The 16,648-nt window shown below is 34.4% G+C and overlaps 1 pseudogene; it reads left to right on the plus strand.

Moving 5' to 3' along the window:
- Positions 1–9,240: 9,240 nt before the first annotated feature.
- Positions 9,241–13,507, plus strand: LOC121495221 (annotated as a pseudogene).
- The last annotated feature ends 3,141 nt before the right edge of the window (positions 13,508–16,648 follow it).

Raw genomic sequence — 16,648 nt, forward strand, 5'->3', positions numbered from 1 at the left:
GGAATTTTATTTCTGTTTGAGGACATAGGGAGCCCTACGCAGAAGAGTTATGCTGGCATCTCTCAATGGTTAGAATTCTGGCCTTTGCAGTTTTTATTTTATAGTACATTCACTGACTAAATTTCAAGAAGCATTTGGCTATTGGTCATTAGTTTATTTTATGCCTTATGTTATTAATATTCATTAAAAGTATCATTCTACACTTAAGTTTTGGGTCATTATCCTTGTTGGACATAAATGCAAACATCTAGTTTGATAATCATCATTTCAGTCACCTGCAAAACATTGGATACAGTAATGAAACAATATTTAAAAATAAAATCAATGAGCATGTGATTTCTTAGAAACTAATAATAAGCAAATATTGCTAATGAATTTTTATTTATAATTTAATAAGTTATAACTTGTGATATATCATTCTTTAATCCATTTCTAACTTTGACCTAGAGCCATGGTGTAATCCAAACTCCTTGGTTCTGCCATGTTACCTAATTTGCTACAGTGGTGACAACTGTTATTTTTCACTTTGTTGGGAGATCAAACAATCACTTTGAGCCAGACAAGCTGTCACTTCTCATCATTCTGCGTTAGCATGACATGCCATATAAAATTAACCAACATGTTATAGGAGTCACAATGATCATGACCGGTTTCATGGTAATAATCAATATAAATCTGGCATTTGATTCTGGAATCAATTACTGCCAAAGACATCTTAGGCCTAGACTTCCAGCAAGGGAATCTACTGAACTATAGGGAGTCAATGTAAATAAAGAATGATAAGTCTTAAGCTCTAGAGGTATCATAGAATCCTATGGTTTATATGCTTCAGAGTTTAAATCAGTATTACTTTAAAAGAGTAGAACTGTCAGGATTGTTCAAATTTAAGCAAGAATGATGAAAATGTGTTTGTAGCAACAATGCAGGGAAATCTAAAACTACTGTGTGGAAGAAAAATAAATAATGCAATATGCTAGACCAAGGCTTTTGTTGAATAGAAGTATGTGTGTAGAAATAATATGTTTTGCCTTATGTGTTTGGAAGACAAAAATATTTAAAAAGAAATAGTCAGCAATAGAGCTTTTGATTTAAATAACATAGTTGTACTATATTGTAAATAAATGGAGAACTGCTGTGAGAGAAACATTAAGTATAGATCTATAGTCTAGTTAATGTTTTTAAATCATTTTAGACTCACTAGAAGCTGAAAAATAGTACAAAGTTCCCATGTATCCCTTAGCCAAACTTCCCTAATGATAACAACTTATGTAACCATGATACATTTATCAAAACCAAGAAATTGACTTTGGTACAATATTGTGCATACATACATATTTTTTCAGTTTTAATGCATTTATTTTTTTTTAATTTAGTGTATAGTGCTATGAAATTGTATTGCAGGTAACCACAACCACAATCAGGATCCATTACTCTTCTGTTACTGCAGAGAAATTTAGATTTAATAGACTTCCCCATTATAATCTAACTCTCTCCTCAAACTTAACTCTTAATAAATATTCATCTATTATTACTATAATTTTGTCATTTTAAAAATGGAATAATACAGTACATAACCTATTGAGGTTAGCTTTTTCCACCAAGCATAGTGCTATTGAAATCCACTTAAATTGTTGCACATATCAATAGTTCCTTTTTCCTTTTAGTCCTGAATAATATTCTATTGTATGTGTACCTCTATTTTTTCATCCATTTGAATTTTCTTTTAAGTTTTTGCTTATTAGAATTCAGCTGCTATTAACATTCTTATACAGAGGGATCCCCCCACTCCCCTGATTATATGCTTCCATTTTTCTTGGAGAAATACCGAAGAGAATGATTGTTAGGTTATGGTAAGTGTAAATGATATAAGAAATTATAAAACTTAAAAAAAAGACATCATCAAACTAATTTCCAGTGTGACTACAATTTCTCATTCAGGCCCATAATATGAGAAACTCATTTGCTCCATATCTTCAGAAGGACCTGATATTGTCAATACTTTTTTTCTTTTATCTATTTTAATATTTATGTAATGGTATTTAATTTCAACTCACATTTGCATTTCCTTAGTCGCCAATGATATTAAACATTTTTTTTCATGTGCTTATATACTACCTGTATATTCTATTTGGGAAAGTGTGTGCTTAAGTTGTTTGTCAATTTTACTTGTCTATTTATTTGACTTACTTGTTTTCTTCTTGAGTTTTGAGATTTTTTATTCTTTGTATGATTTGGATACAAGTCTTTTATCACAAATGTGATTCCCAAATATTTTCTCCCAGTCTGCACTATTTGTTTTATGATTTTAACAATTAATTTAATTAAACTTGATGAAGTTAAGTTTAGTCAATATTATTTTCTTTTGGATCATACTTCAAAGTTTTACATAACAATCTATCAAATGTTAGATCTATATAGATTAGATAAATATTATATACCTAGTATCTGACCTTAGGTGAATTAATTTGCTGTATTTATCATTCTGTTAGTATTTTGTTAAGAATTGCATTGAATCTCTAGATTGCTGTGGGTATGTGGACATTTTAACAACATTCTTTTAATCCATGAGCACAGATTATCTTTCCATTTGTTTTTTTCTTCATTTTCTTTCATCAGTATCATAGTTTTAAAATACAACATATCAAAACTTTAAAAAAAGTTAACCAATGCAGTTCTAAGAAGGAAGCTCATGGAAACAAATGCTACTATAAGAAACAAACAAACAAAATCTCAAACAACATAATGTTAAACCTTAGAGTCCTAGAGAGAAAAAGAAAGAAGAAAGAAAGAAAGAAAGAAAGAAAGAAAGAAAGAAAGAAGAAAGAAAGAAAAAAGAAAAAAAACAAAGTCCAGAGTTAGTAGTAGGAAGGAAACAACAAGGCTCAAAGCAGAAATAAATAAAATAGAGACTAAGAAGAGCCTAGGAAAGATCAATGGAACCCAGAGCTGATTCTTGTAAGTTAAAAACAAACAAACAAACAAACAAACAAACAAACAAAAAAGACAAATCCTTAGACAAGAAGAACTTTGTGTCTAAGAAAAAAAGAAATAAAATCATAAATGAAAGAGATGTTAAAACTGATATCACAGACATAAAAGGACCATAAGAGACCACTATGAACAATTGCATGCCAACAAATCAGACAACCTAGAAGAAATTGATAAAATCCTATAAACATGCAACTTTCCAATACTGAATCATGAAGAAATAAAAAATCTGAACATATTCATTAGTAGTAAGAAGATTGAATCACTGATCAAAAATCTTCCAAAAAAGTACAAGACCAGAAAGCTTTACTGATGAGTTCTACTAGACATTCAAAGAATAAATACCAATCCTTCCCAAAGTCTTACAAAAAATAGAAGAAAAAGCACTTATATACTTATTTAAAAAAAAAAAATTAAACAAATAAATAAACTTCACAAAGCCAACATTACACTGGCACCAGCAACAGATGAATGTTAACACAAGGCAAAAAAAAATACAGGCCAATATCCCTGATGAGCACAGAAGAAAAAATCCTCAACAAAATATTAACAGATCAAGTTCAACAATACTTTAACAGGATCATACACCATAATCATGTAGGAGTTATTCCATGGAACCAAAATAGTTCAACATCTGCAAATCAATCAGTGTGATACTCCATATTAACAAAAGGATAAAAATAACATGATCATTTTAATAGGTGCCAAAAAAGCATTAGGCAAAATTCAACATCCATTTCTGATAAAAAAAACCTCTTGACAAAGTAGATATAAGAAGAACATGATAAAACCCATAGTGATAAGTCCATACCTAACATAATACTCAACAATGAAAAGATCAAAGCACTACTCTCACCATTTTTATTCAACATAGTATTGGAAATTCTAGCCAGAGCAATTAGGCAAGAAAAAGATATGAAATGCATCCAGGTTGAAAAGGAAGAAGTAAAACTGTCACTATTTGCAGATGCCATATTATATGTAGAAAATTATATATAAAGATTCCACAAAAAATATTAGAACTGAATAAAATATTACAACTGAATTAGAAAGTTGTGTGTCATACTGAAATCTGTTGCATTTTTATTCACAAACAATAAACTATTGGAGACATTAAGAAAACAATCCAATCTACAAGTGCATGAAAAAGAATAAAATACCCAGGAAATTTAACCAAGGAGGTGAAAGACCTGTATACTGAAAACTATAAGATTTTCTCTTTATTACTGATTTTAAGTAATTGTATGATGATGTTCTTTTGTTTTCTTTTCTTCTTCTTCTTCTTCTTTCTCCTTCTTCCTTGTGCTTCTGATTCATTTTTTAGTGGGCTTCACACTAGGCATGGAGCCCAACATGGGGCTTGAACTCATGACCCTGAGATTAAGACCTGAGCTGAGACCAAGAGTTGGGACACTTAACTGACTGAGCCACCCAGACACCTCTATGCTTGTAATTAATTTAGCTTTTTTTTTCTAAAAAAAATATTTATTCATGAGAGACAGAGAAAGAGAGAGGGAGAGAGAGAGGCAGAGACACAGGCAGAGGGAGAAGCAGGCTCCATGCAGGGAGCCTGACGTATGACTCAATCCTGGGACTACAGGATCACACCCTGGGCCAAAGGCCGGTGCTGAACCACCCAAGCCACCCAGGGATCCCCTCATTTAGCTTTTGAATCAATAGTTGTTTTTTTTTTCATAAAACTTGGAAAATTTTTAGTATCATTTATTTCAGGATTTTCTGCATCTCCCTCACATTTGGTTCTGTTATTTTTCAGTCTACTAATTCTCAAATGTTTATTGCTGGGCAATTTTCAAGTGATTGGTATTTTTTCTCCTGGCATGATAGTCTTGCTTTTATGGTGCCTGATAATAGTTTTGTTCTTGTTTCTTTTTTATTTAGTTGTCACATATTGCAAATTTTATTTTGCTGGGTTGTAAACATCATTGAATTTGTTTAAATATTATAAAACTCTGTTCTGGGATATGGTTCCTGATCCTTTAGAGTCTTGCTTTTAGTCCTTTTTAATTAAGAAGACAAGAGTAGTGTTGGGTCTAGGGTTAATTTTCCTTTATTTTTTTTTTTTAATTTTTATTTATTTATGATAGTCACACAGAAAGAGAGAGAGAGGCAGAGATACAGGCAGAGGGAGAAGCAGGCTCCATGCACCGGGAGCCCGACGTGGGATTCGATCCCGGGTCTCCAGGATCGCGCCCTGGGCCAAAGGCAGGCGCCAAACCGCTGTGCCACCCAGGGATCCCTAATTTTCCTTTATTAAACTAAACTCTTCTGAATACCTTATCCAGTGTTAACAAGTTTTCCCAGTGTCTAATCTGACAACTGGGGACAGCTCCTATTTGCTGCCTTTGGTAATTAAAGTAGTTTCTCTCTCTTCTCTCTCTCTCTCGTTCTCTCTCTCTTTCCTCCCCCCATCTTTCTTTTTTTGTTTTGTTTTCCCTCCAGCCTTGGGTAGTTACTTTATATACATGAGCTGATCAGATATTCAGCTGAATATCAGATATTCAGCTAAGAAGAGACTCTTCAAAGTCTTCAGAGCTCTATCTCTGTGCAGTTTTCTCCCTGCCAGCACTACCTTGGAAACTCTAGTTGCCTTAGTGTTCATAAAAGCCCAGTCCCATTTCATAACTCATGTAGACTGCTGGGCTAGTCTGTGTTTGCCATCCCTTTGCAGTAATTGAAAACAACTTTGGGGCACCTGGGTGGAACAATTGGTTAAGCATCTGACTCTTGATTTTGGCTCAGGTTGTGATCTCAAGGTGGTGAGGTCAAGCCATATGTGGGGCCCATGCTGGGCATGGAGCCTGCTTAAGATTCGCTCTCTTTCTCCCTCTGTCCCTCCTTGTTGCTCACATCTCTCTCTTTCTCTCTCTCTCTCTCTCAAGAAATTTTTTTAAATAATATAAACAACTTTGCAGAAACGCAGCAAAAATTGTTGGACTCAATTTAGTTATTTTATTTTTTTGTCTTTTTTTTCTTTACCTTTCAAGGATTACAGTCTTTTTTAATGTGATATAATTTTATTAAGACCCACTATTGCATAGGTCTTACAAATATTATGCTCTTCAGGCTGAAAAATCCACTGTTACTTCAGGTTTCAAGCTGTGTTACTGCATCTTGGTCTGATGTTTCCCCTTATTTCATTTTCCCTTTTCCTACTCTTTCTAAATTGACCTAACCCCTGTTTTGAAAACATACTCTTAGGCCAAATTATTTAATTCTTTTCTTTCACTAATCAAGTATGGGTTTCATAATTTTATAAGCTAAGACAGCCCTGCCATGTCACTTATTCAAAGGTGGATCAGTCTCTGCATAGCTCATGTGGCTCTCTTATTCAGTGTTGTTAAAGGACAGTGCCAATTTGTTTTGTCATGGTAAAAGTGTTTCTATGTGGCCAGATTTTTAAAAAATACTGTACATAAATATATGTACATATATATATACATATATGCATATATATGCATACATACATACATATACATGTAAATATATGTATATATATAGTGTGTGTATGTTTGTATGCACAAGTGTGTCCATGTCAAAATATATGGACATCTATAGTAGATAAATGTTGTGGTTTGGGAAGATTGTCTTATGATTTGATCAGATACAGTACAATAAATTTATTGCAAGAGTTTCAGCAGTGGTGAACAAACTTTTTTAAGTGCCAGATAGTAAATATTTTAGGCTTTGAGGGATGTATGACCTCTGCAACCACTCAACTCTCTCATCCTAGTGAGAAAGCAGCCATACATAATACAAAGAAATGGGTATTACTGTGATGCAGTAGACTTTATAAAAACAAGCAATGGACCATATTTGACATGTGGGTCATAGTTTTCTAATAACTGAGTAAGAGAATGTCTTGTATATATATAGTGGATATAATAATTTCCATGGCCCTTATAGGTAGTAAATACTTTGGAAGTTTACATTCATATGGGTATATGTTTTCTTAATGTGCTCTTCAAAATTATTTTATTTTCTGTAGTGAGAAAAAAAGTCATATTTGGAGCCATATTAATGCCATATCTGAGACCTTTCAGTAATTATAAGCAAATTGATTTATTTAAAGAACAACAGCTGCTTGACAATTTTAAATTTGTTTTTTGGGCAAGTAATTTGCTATGGACAAACCTACATGTAGAATTTATTGAAACTTTTTAGGATACCTTGAATATTTTCTTTAATGCCTTTAATATCCAGAATTTAAAAAATGATATGTCTTAATTAGATAGGATATTAGATTAAACTTTTAGAAAAACACTAATAAAATTGACGTGGTATTTGAATTTGTGAATATCTTATTGATCAATTTACTTAATTCCTCAAACAGCAACAGTGCTTTTCAGAAAGTTTTTTAGGGAGTTCTGTTCACTGTGGTACTGTTTGTGGTTGGGAGAGTCAATGATAAGATAAATATTGAAAGTCATTATTATAGTATTCTTGAGAGAAATGGACTGAATTTTCCCCCCGTGTCTACTTTCTAAGTCTGTAATACTGTCACAGGTCTATACATGTTGTAACCTGCTAGACCTTACTGCCATGGAAAAGACAAAAGAATAATAAATTATTTAAAAGGAGCAAAGGAAAGTTGCAAATATTAATAAATTATTATTGACCTCGAAGCCATAAAGAATACAGGGAATTCTAATATATAATTCTTACCTTCACAGATCTTAGATTAAAATTGATGATGCTTGGATTCGATATCACTTTACTCATATTCTGTCATAACTCTTACTGTCATGCAATGTACCAGGTACTGGGCTGGGCATGAAGAATACAATGACAATCATATTCCCTGTTCTTCTGACAAGTGAACTGATGCTTAAAATATAAGTTATTATGTGTTACAGTAGGAAATACACAGAATACCATGTAAGACTGCAAAAGGGTTTAAGAACTGAGATTGAAGGATCGAAAAATTTTGAGGGAAAGAAAATAATGTGCTATGCAAACCAGAGAAACTTGAGACAGTATAGAATGTACTTCATATCAAAGGCCCAAACATGACAGATAACATGATCCATCAGGAGTACTAAAAGTGATTGAGTATGGTTGTAACATAGAATGTAAGAGTGTTGGTGATGGGAGGAAAACGTAGAAGAAAATCTTGAATGCTTTAAGCAGGAGTTTAAAAGTATTCAGTAAATACATGCAAAACCATGAATAAATTTAAGTGTAGGAGTACTATGACCGATTTTGATTTTTTGAATAATATTTTAACTGAGTTTTTGGGAAATTAATTTGAGTGGTGAAGATCTTATTAGAAGAATATTCCAGCAATATAAGCAACAAATGATAAGGAATTGATCTAAAGCCGTGTTGCTAAGAATGTTATAATGGGGTTAAGATTTCATGGACATGTAGGAGGAAAATTAAATAGAATATGTGGTCTGTTTTTAAGTGTTATTAACAATAATAATAACCTATCTAGGAGTGCCTGGATGGCTTGGTGGTTGAGCATCTGCCTTTGGCTCAGATGGTGATCGTGGGGTCCTGGGATCGAGTCTCACATCAGTCTCACTCTGGGGAGCCTGCCTCTCCCTCTGCCTATTTCTCCACCTCTCTCTGTTTCTCTCATGAATAAATAAATAAAAAATTTAAAAATAATAATAATAACCTATCCAGGCATTTCTACACACTGCCCAGTGTGATAAGTATTTTATTTAATCATCATAAAGACTGTAACAGTATGAAGCAAGTATTATGATATCATATTTATTAAAGTTATTCTTCAGATCTGGCTTGGCTGGCAATAAAGTTTATACTTCTAAACACTCCACTATGCAACATGTATTTCTATACAAGAAATGCTTGTTTACTGTAGGCCAGGGTCTATTATAAGTACCTTTTGAATATTAGCTCAATTTTAAATGTGTTGTTTTATATACACATCAGATAATAATGATGAAGTACTAATAAAAGTGTGTGTGTTGAACGTATAAATTTTATACGCATCAGCCTATAGTTACACAAATATTTCAAAGACAGTAAGGAAATGTGGAGCAGAGATTATTTGCAGCTTTTCTGGAGAAACTGGTTAGAGAATACTAGCTCTGAAAGAAGACAAAGAGAGACAGAAATGTAATTTCTTGGAAGTCATATAAGGAAAAAAAGTAATAAATGAGATACAAATTATAATATTCTCACCTCTGGCTAATTTTAGGTGATATATGGACCATATTTTCCACTGGTCTTAGTAATATAATCATCTATATCATTCGTAGGGTGATGGGAGCAGAAGACCACTTGCAGAGATTTGAGGCAGTAAGGAGATTATAGCAGTTTCACTTGAGCTGGGTCTGCAAAGACTGCCATGACATGAATTAAAAAAGAGATGGTTTGTTAAGTAAAAGTGGTCGGAAGAGTGTCAAGAATGGGGTAATAGGCATAGTTACAATTACAATCCAAGGAGTCCCTGGGTGGCTCAGTGGTTGAGCATCTACCTTTCGCTCAGGTGGTGATCCCGGGGTCCCAGTATCGAGTTCTGCATTGGGCTCCCTACAGAGAGCCTGCTTCTTCCTCTGCCTATGTCTCTGCCTCTCTCTGTGTGTCTCTCATGAATAAATAAATAAACTCTTTAAAAAATAATTACAAGCCAAGATTCAGAGAGAAAGTATTTCAAATATGTTCAAAGTATAGGATTTAGCTTTCCAAAATGAAGATACAATTAAGCACACTTTCCCCAATGGAATATTAAAAATAATTGGTTACTTAGGGAGACACAAGTGATGAATTGCTGCAGACGTCCTTGAAATGGGTCAAATGAATCTCATGAATCAGGCATGGGGGGATTTGCTTGTGTCTGGAAACAGGTCACTTTCACTTTCCTAGAATTTTATTACTTGGAAAATTTAAGGATTTTTAAGGGGAGGAATACTAATACTTCTGTGTTCAATTGTCTATGGGTGTTTAGTGAGAAAGAGTTATGTTCAGTATTTAAAATGTTAGAAATTATTATCTGAAGTAAAATTTAGGTAAAATATCTATAGCACTAGAAAAATACCAAAACTTTCTTTCATTAATCATAGTTCCTCTGTGTTTAAACGTAATTAAAAATGTGTTTCATGTACTTGGATACAGCTAACTCCATTTCATAATTACACTCAAGTCTCCAGTGTAGGTCTTTGCTAAGCAAAAAGGAAAAGCTATAGGTTTTCTTTTCCACTTTTAAAAAAATGTATATAACAGACATTAGGGAAAGAAAGACTAATAAATCACTGGAACCCGCATACTATATATATAATATTATATATATATATATATATATATATATATATATATATATATATATATATTCAGCCAGCTGTCAGAGCCTATGCAGCCAAGAACCTCAAATGAGCTGACCTACTTATAGTTTGGTGCAGTGTTCTCTTTTCCATCTCAGTTAATTATACCTTTAGAGATGATTCAGATTTGTTTATAAAAAAAAAGAAAAAAGAAAATCCTCTTTTTTCTGAGTAATTTTGATGACCTTATATTTCTTCTGATGCTTCTTATTTTTTACTCTTATTTTTTACTCTAAACTAGTTCTTTGAAGAAATTTTCTTTTTAAGTTTTTTCTTTTTCATTTATAACTACTGAATTTTCTGTGTCAAAAAGGAAAAGTCCTTTAAGTTGGAGAAGTGGTGGCAGTCGAGTCTCTGCAAAGTTTATCAGTGTCATTTTGCTCCCCAGAGAGAAAATTTTCTCTCATTTCCCAATTGCCAAATGTATAGCAGAGAATGAGCTTATACAAGTTGAAATATAGAAAACATGTGAGGGCTAGAAAAGGGGACTTAAATTCTCTCCTATCATCACTGTCTTTTAGTCTTTAAGTGTTTCTGTATAACTGTCTATAAAGTGAGTGATAAGATTTTGCCACTCTTACTTTCATACCAAAGGAATTAATAAACTATGTCTTCTGAAATTATTTGAGGTTTCAACAATGAAAATCTTAGCTAATATATATGAAATATACATGAATAATATATTAATATGAAATAACATATATATTTATATATGTCATGTCACAGTGTCACAGTAAAATTTTTAGGTACTTACATGTAATTCTACAGAGAGATCAGTTTGCAATATGGCATATCTATGCTTAACACAGTGTCATGCACATATAGAAAATGAGAAAAGTAGGAAGTGTATGAAATGACAAATGTTAGATACATTTACTTTTATGTATCAACATGTTCCTATACTCATTAATATTTTTAAAAATCAGAGAATATTTCTATAGTAGTCAGGACATGGTAAGCTACATTATGATATCAAGTAAAGTCCAAAAACCTTAATGGATTAACAATATTACCTCTTATTCTTCCTTTATTTTAAGTCACATATAGGCTTGTATATGGTGACAGATGGTAGCTACACTTGTCCTGAGCATAGCATAACATACAGTGAAGTTGAATCATTATGTTTTACACATGAAGCTAATGTAACACTGTATCAACTCTACTCAAATATTAAAGTTTAAAACAATGAAAAAAAAGTAAATAAAAGTCACACGCATGCCCTTTTGAAACTATTTTATTTTGTTTCGTTTGCTTTTGTTTTTGTTTTAAAGATTTTATTTATTTTAGAAAGAGCACAGCAGGGGGTAGGGAGAGGAACAAACTCCACACTGAGAACAGAACCTGATGAAGGGCTCAGTTCCACAACCCCCAAGATCATGACGTGAGCCAAATCCAAGAGCTGGATGCTCAAACAACTGAGAAATGGGGCACCCGGAAACTGTTTTGGACACATGGATTTGTAACTCTTCACAATAGGTAAAAAAAATATGTATATATAAACTCACTTTCATTTACTAGATGTAATTGAGACAAGAGATACTAGACCTTGTCTATCTTTAAATTTTGGGAATTAGGAGCCCACTGAGATGCACTGTAGCCTAAAGCCACTCAAAGCTTTTGCTCTATCACAAGGAAAATGAACTCATTTGATAAACTCATAGCATTGTTTATAAATCCTCTTAGAAGTACAGTTCTCAAAAATAAAGGTTTAAAAAAAAAAGTTGATCGAACTTTCCAGAACGCTCTGTGAGACGTGGAGGAGTCCCGGCTGCCCAAGCTGTGCCCAGCAACGCTCTCCTTCCCACTCCCCCACACCCTCCTCGGTGCTCTCACTGGCTGTAGAAAATGGTGAAAGAAACCACTTACTTACTATGATGTTTTGGCGGTCAAAGCAGATGCCACCCAGAAGGAATTGAAAAAGGCTTACAGGAAGGAGAGAAGTTTAAACAGATTTCTCAAGCTTAGGAAGTGCTCTTTGATGCAGAGAAAAGGGAATTATATGACAAAGGAAGAGAACAGGCAATTAAAGAAGGTGGAGCTGGTGGTGGTTTTGGTTCCCCCGTGGACAACTTTGATATGTTTTTTGGAGGAAGAGGAAGGATGCAGAGAGAAAGGACAGGTAAAAATATTGTACATCAACTCTCAGTAACCTTAGAAGATTTATATAATGGTGCAACAAGAAAACTAGCTCTGTAAAAGAACGTGATTTGCAATAAATGTGAAGGCCAAGGTGGTAAGAAAGGAGTAGTTGAATGTTGTCCCAATTGTCGATGTACTGGAATGCAAATAAGAATTCATCAGATAGGGGATCCCTGGGTGGCGCAGCGGTTTAGCGCCTGCCTTTGGCTCAGGGCGCGATCCTGGAGACCCGGGATCGAATCCCACGTCGGGCTCCCGGTGCATGAAGCCTGCTTCTCCCTCTGCCTATGTCTCTGCCTCTCTCTCTCTCTCTGTGACTATCATAAATAAAAAAATAAACTTCTTTAAAAAAAAAAAAAGAATTCATCAGATAGGACCTAGAATGGTTCAGCAAATTCAGTCTGTGTGCATAGAGTGCCAGGGCCATGGGGAACGGATCAGTCCTAAAGATAGATGTAAAAGCTGCAACGGAAGGAAGATAGTTCAAGAGAAGAAGATTCTAGAAGTGCATACTGACAAAGGCATGAAAGATGGCCAGAAGGTAACATTCCGTGGTGAGGGAGACCAAGAACCAGGACTAGAACCAGGAAATGTTATCATTGTTTTAGATCAGAAGGACCATGCTGTTTTTACTCAGCGAGGAGATCTTTTCATGTGTGTGGATATACAGCTGGTTGAAGCCCTGCGCGGCTCTCGAAAGGCAGTATCTACTCTTGACAACCAAACCATCGTTATCACCTCTCATCCAGGTCAGACTGTCAAGCATGGGGATATCAAGTGTGTGGTAAACGAAGGCATGACAATTTATCGTAGACCATATGAGAAGGGTTGCCTAATCATCGAATTTAAGGTAAACTTCCCCAAGAACGGCTTTCTCTCTCCTGATAAAATTTCTTTGGCTGGAAAAACTCCTACCTGAGAGCAAGGAAGTGGAAGAGACTGATGAAATGGACCAGATAGAACTGATGGACTTTGATCCCAATCAGGAAAGACTGCACCGTTACAATGGGGAAGCATATGAGGATGGTGAACATCATCCTAGAGGTGATGTTCAGTGTCAGACATCTTAATGGGATCAGTGAAGAACACTGCTGGTATTTTATATGCAGTAGTGAATGAGTGAAGGATTATAATCATAGCTCATTATTTGCTATTGTTTTTGTTTTAATATTCTACTACAATACAGTTTTAAAAGTTAAAAAAAGAATAAACTCAAAAAAAAACAAACAAAAAACAAACAAACAAAAAAGAATAAACTCAAATATAAAAGCTCTGACTTTGCCCTGTATATGATGGCTTCAGTGTGCAAGATACGTTTAATACTTGTAAAAACTACTTAAAAAAAATCTCCCCTAGCATTTGTTAGGCCATACCTTATAATTGATTGCAGCTCTATGTATATGAAACATTTCAGACTCAAATGCTAGGTGTATTGACTAGCAGTATTTGATCCTTAATTGTTAAACTATGAAGTTAAAACTTGTATTTAATTGGCAGACAAAGACTTTATTAATTTGCAGAGAAGTGTTGGTCTGTAGTTATGTTAAATGGGATTCATTGTGATGCCTCTGCATTCCATTGCCTCAAGTGTTACTTGAAGATGACATGCTATGTAATTTGGCCTGTGGTATCAGTGATAGAAAGGATACCTCTCTGGGTAGGTATAAAAAGAAGGGGTTTATCATATGCTGCTGCTTGAGGGCTTGCACTTGTTAGAATTGCATTCCCCTCTGCTATGCCATCTTTAAAAAAATATATATATATATATATATACACACACACACACGTGTGTGTGTGTGTGTGTGTGTGTGTGTGTGTGTGTGTGACAGTCCTGGTTACATTTTTTTCCTTCTCTTTGGACTATGATAAGCTTCAGAGTAGTGACTTTGGGAGCAGGGTAACTTAGAGTGAAGAGACATTTATGTGGAGAAGTTAATTTACAAGTATGAGACAGGAAGATGTCTTCTAGGTATGTGACAGGCTTACTTTAAGTCATTTAACTTATGCTCCAAAGTAACTGTAATTTAATGTTGGTAGTATAGCAAATTATGATGAATAGCTTTAATTGTATGTTTAAAAGTCATGTTCACAAGTTTGAAATTTATAAATGTCTCCTTAATATACTGATTACAAAGCAAAAAAAAAGGTTACTTAAAACAAACTAGCAAACACAAATACAAACATAAATTAGTATTTTAATTATTTGAGACATATTAACTACTTAACACTGGAAGCATATTTTAGGACAAACATAACTGAACAAAATTCTTCTGCAAAACTTTTAGTATTCCAAGTTGTGACATGCCATGTTAATGGTTTAAATTTAATCCAACTGTCAAAGGTTATGTTTTCTTTTAGTCCCAGTATTTATTTTCTGTTTCCTTCCTCCCTCTCTCACATTCATCCAGAGGAGTATGTTCTGTCCTTGAAAAGCATTAGCATGAGATTTGGAAGAGAATCAACACCATTTTATCTTTCCCAATAGCAGAGATGGCAGTTATGTGGATTTCTCAGGGTCAGTCTTTTTTCAGTGTCTTTTGTTGCTTTATCATCCACTTTATAGTGAGAGAAAGTTTAGACATGCAGAAGTTTCCTGGAAGTTCTTGATTTCTGAGTTGCAAATACTGTCTTGAAGGTATTTAATTGTGATAGACAGAATAGTGACTACCAATCCATCACTAACAACAAAAAGAGGTCCATGCCCTAATTCCTGGAGCCTGTGACAAAGCAGGCACTGCAGTTGTGCTTGAGACTAAGGAAATTAAGATGGGAGAAATTCCTGGATTGCCTAGGAGGGCTAAATCTAATATATTAGTCCTTAAAAGCTGAGAAACATTCCTGTCTGGGGTGAGAAGGAGATATGAATATGGAAAAAAAAGTCAGAGATACAACATTGATGTATTTGAAGACATAGCATGGAGGTCAAGAGCCTCAGGCAGCCTCAGCAAAGAAAGAGATCCTCCTTTAGAGTGTCCAGAAAGGAATACAGCCCTGCTTACATTTTAGCTTGAAGAAAACGGTTTTGGACTTTTGACTTTCAGAACTGTGAAACTATAAATTTGCATTTTTAAGCCATCAATTTGTGGTAATTTGTTATAGCAGAAATAGTACACATAGAGATTCCACATTCTAGAAAGAAATAGATATTACCAATTTTTAAGGAATGACAAAATTAAATATTGTTTAAATATTCACTTTTATTGTACATAAATTGGATTCTGCATTCATATTTTAGTGGATATTCTAACATTTGGAAACATAACATCTTCTAATCTCCCCCACATCTTGTCAGTGTGCCCAAATATGTGTATGGGTGATTGGAGCTTAGTGTCAGAGATCTTAAAAAGGAAGAATAAAGGATAAATGAAAAATCTTGGAGAAAACACATAATTTCTTTTGGCCTGTTCAACTTGCTTCAGGAGGGTTCCTTCAGGGGAAGGGAGGGGAAACTAAAACAAGATGAATCAGAGAGGGAAACAAACCATAAGAGATTCTTTTTTTTCTTTTAATTTTATTTTATTTATTTATGATAGGCACACAGTGAGAGAGAGAGAGAGAGAGAGAGGCAGAGACACAGGCAGAGGGAGAAGCAGGCTCCATGCACCGGGAGCCTGATGTGGGATTTGATCCCGAGTCTCCAGGATCGCGCCCTGGGCCAAAGGCAGGCGCCAAACCGCTGCACCACCCAGGGATCCCAAGAGATTCTTAATCATAAGAAACAAACTGCAGGTTGTTGGAGGGGAGTGGGTAGTTCGGGTTGGTGACAGTCAATATGGAGGGCAGGTGATATAACAAGCACTGGGTGTTATATGCAACTGATGAATCACTGAACTAGACCTCTGAAACTAATAATACACTATATGTTAATTAATTTAATTTAAATGAATAAATAAGTAAGAGGGTTCCTTCACCTGTGGTGAACACCCTATTTTCTTTCTTTAGGAAATATGAGGATCCTCGTTTCTCCAAATATTCAGAGCTAGATCCTCCACTCACTGAGCTACACTAGGAGAATATAGGAAGCCTCTGCCAATTTAGCAACAGAATACTAAATTGTATCATTGAAATAAATCACCTTTTCCATGCAACAACTACATAAATTGCCAGCAGGCCAATTAGCATTAACTCATAGCTAACTTGTTCTGGAGCATCCTTTTATGCTTGAAAAGACAAGATGTTTTTGTTAGTTAATGCCCAGTGTAATTAGCCTC

This window comes from Vulpes lagopus, chromosome 7 (genome assembly GCF_018345385.1).
Source record: "Vulpes lagopus strain Blue_001 chromosome 7, ASM1834538v1, whole genome shotgun sequence".
Taxonomy (NCBI): Eukaryota; Metazoa; Chordata; class Mammalia; order Carnivora; family Canidae; genus Vulpes; species Vulpes lagopus.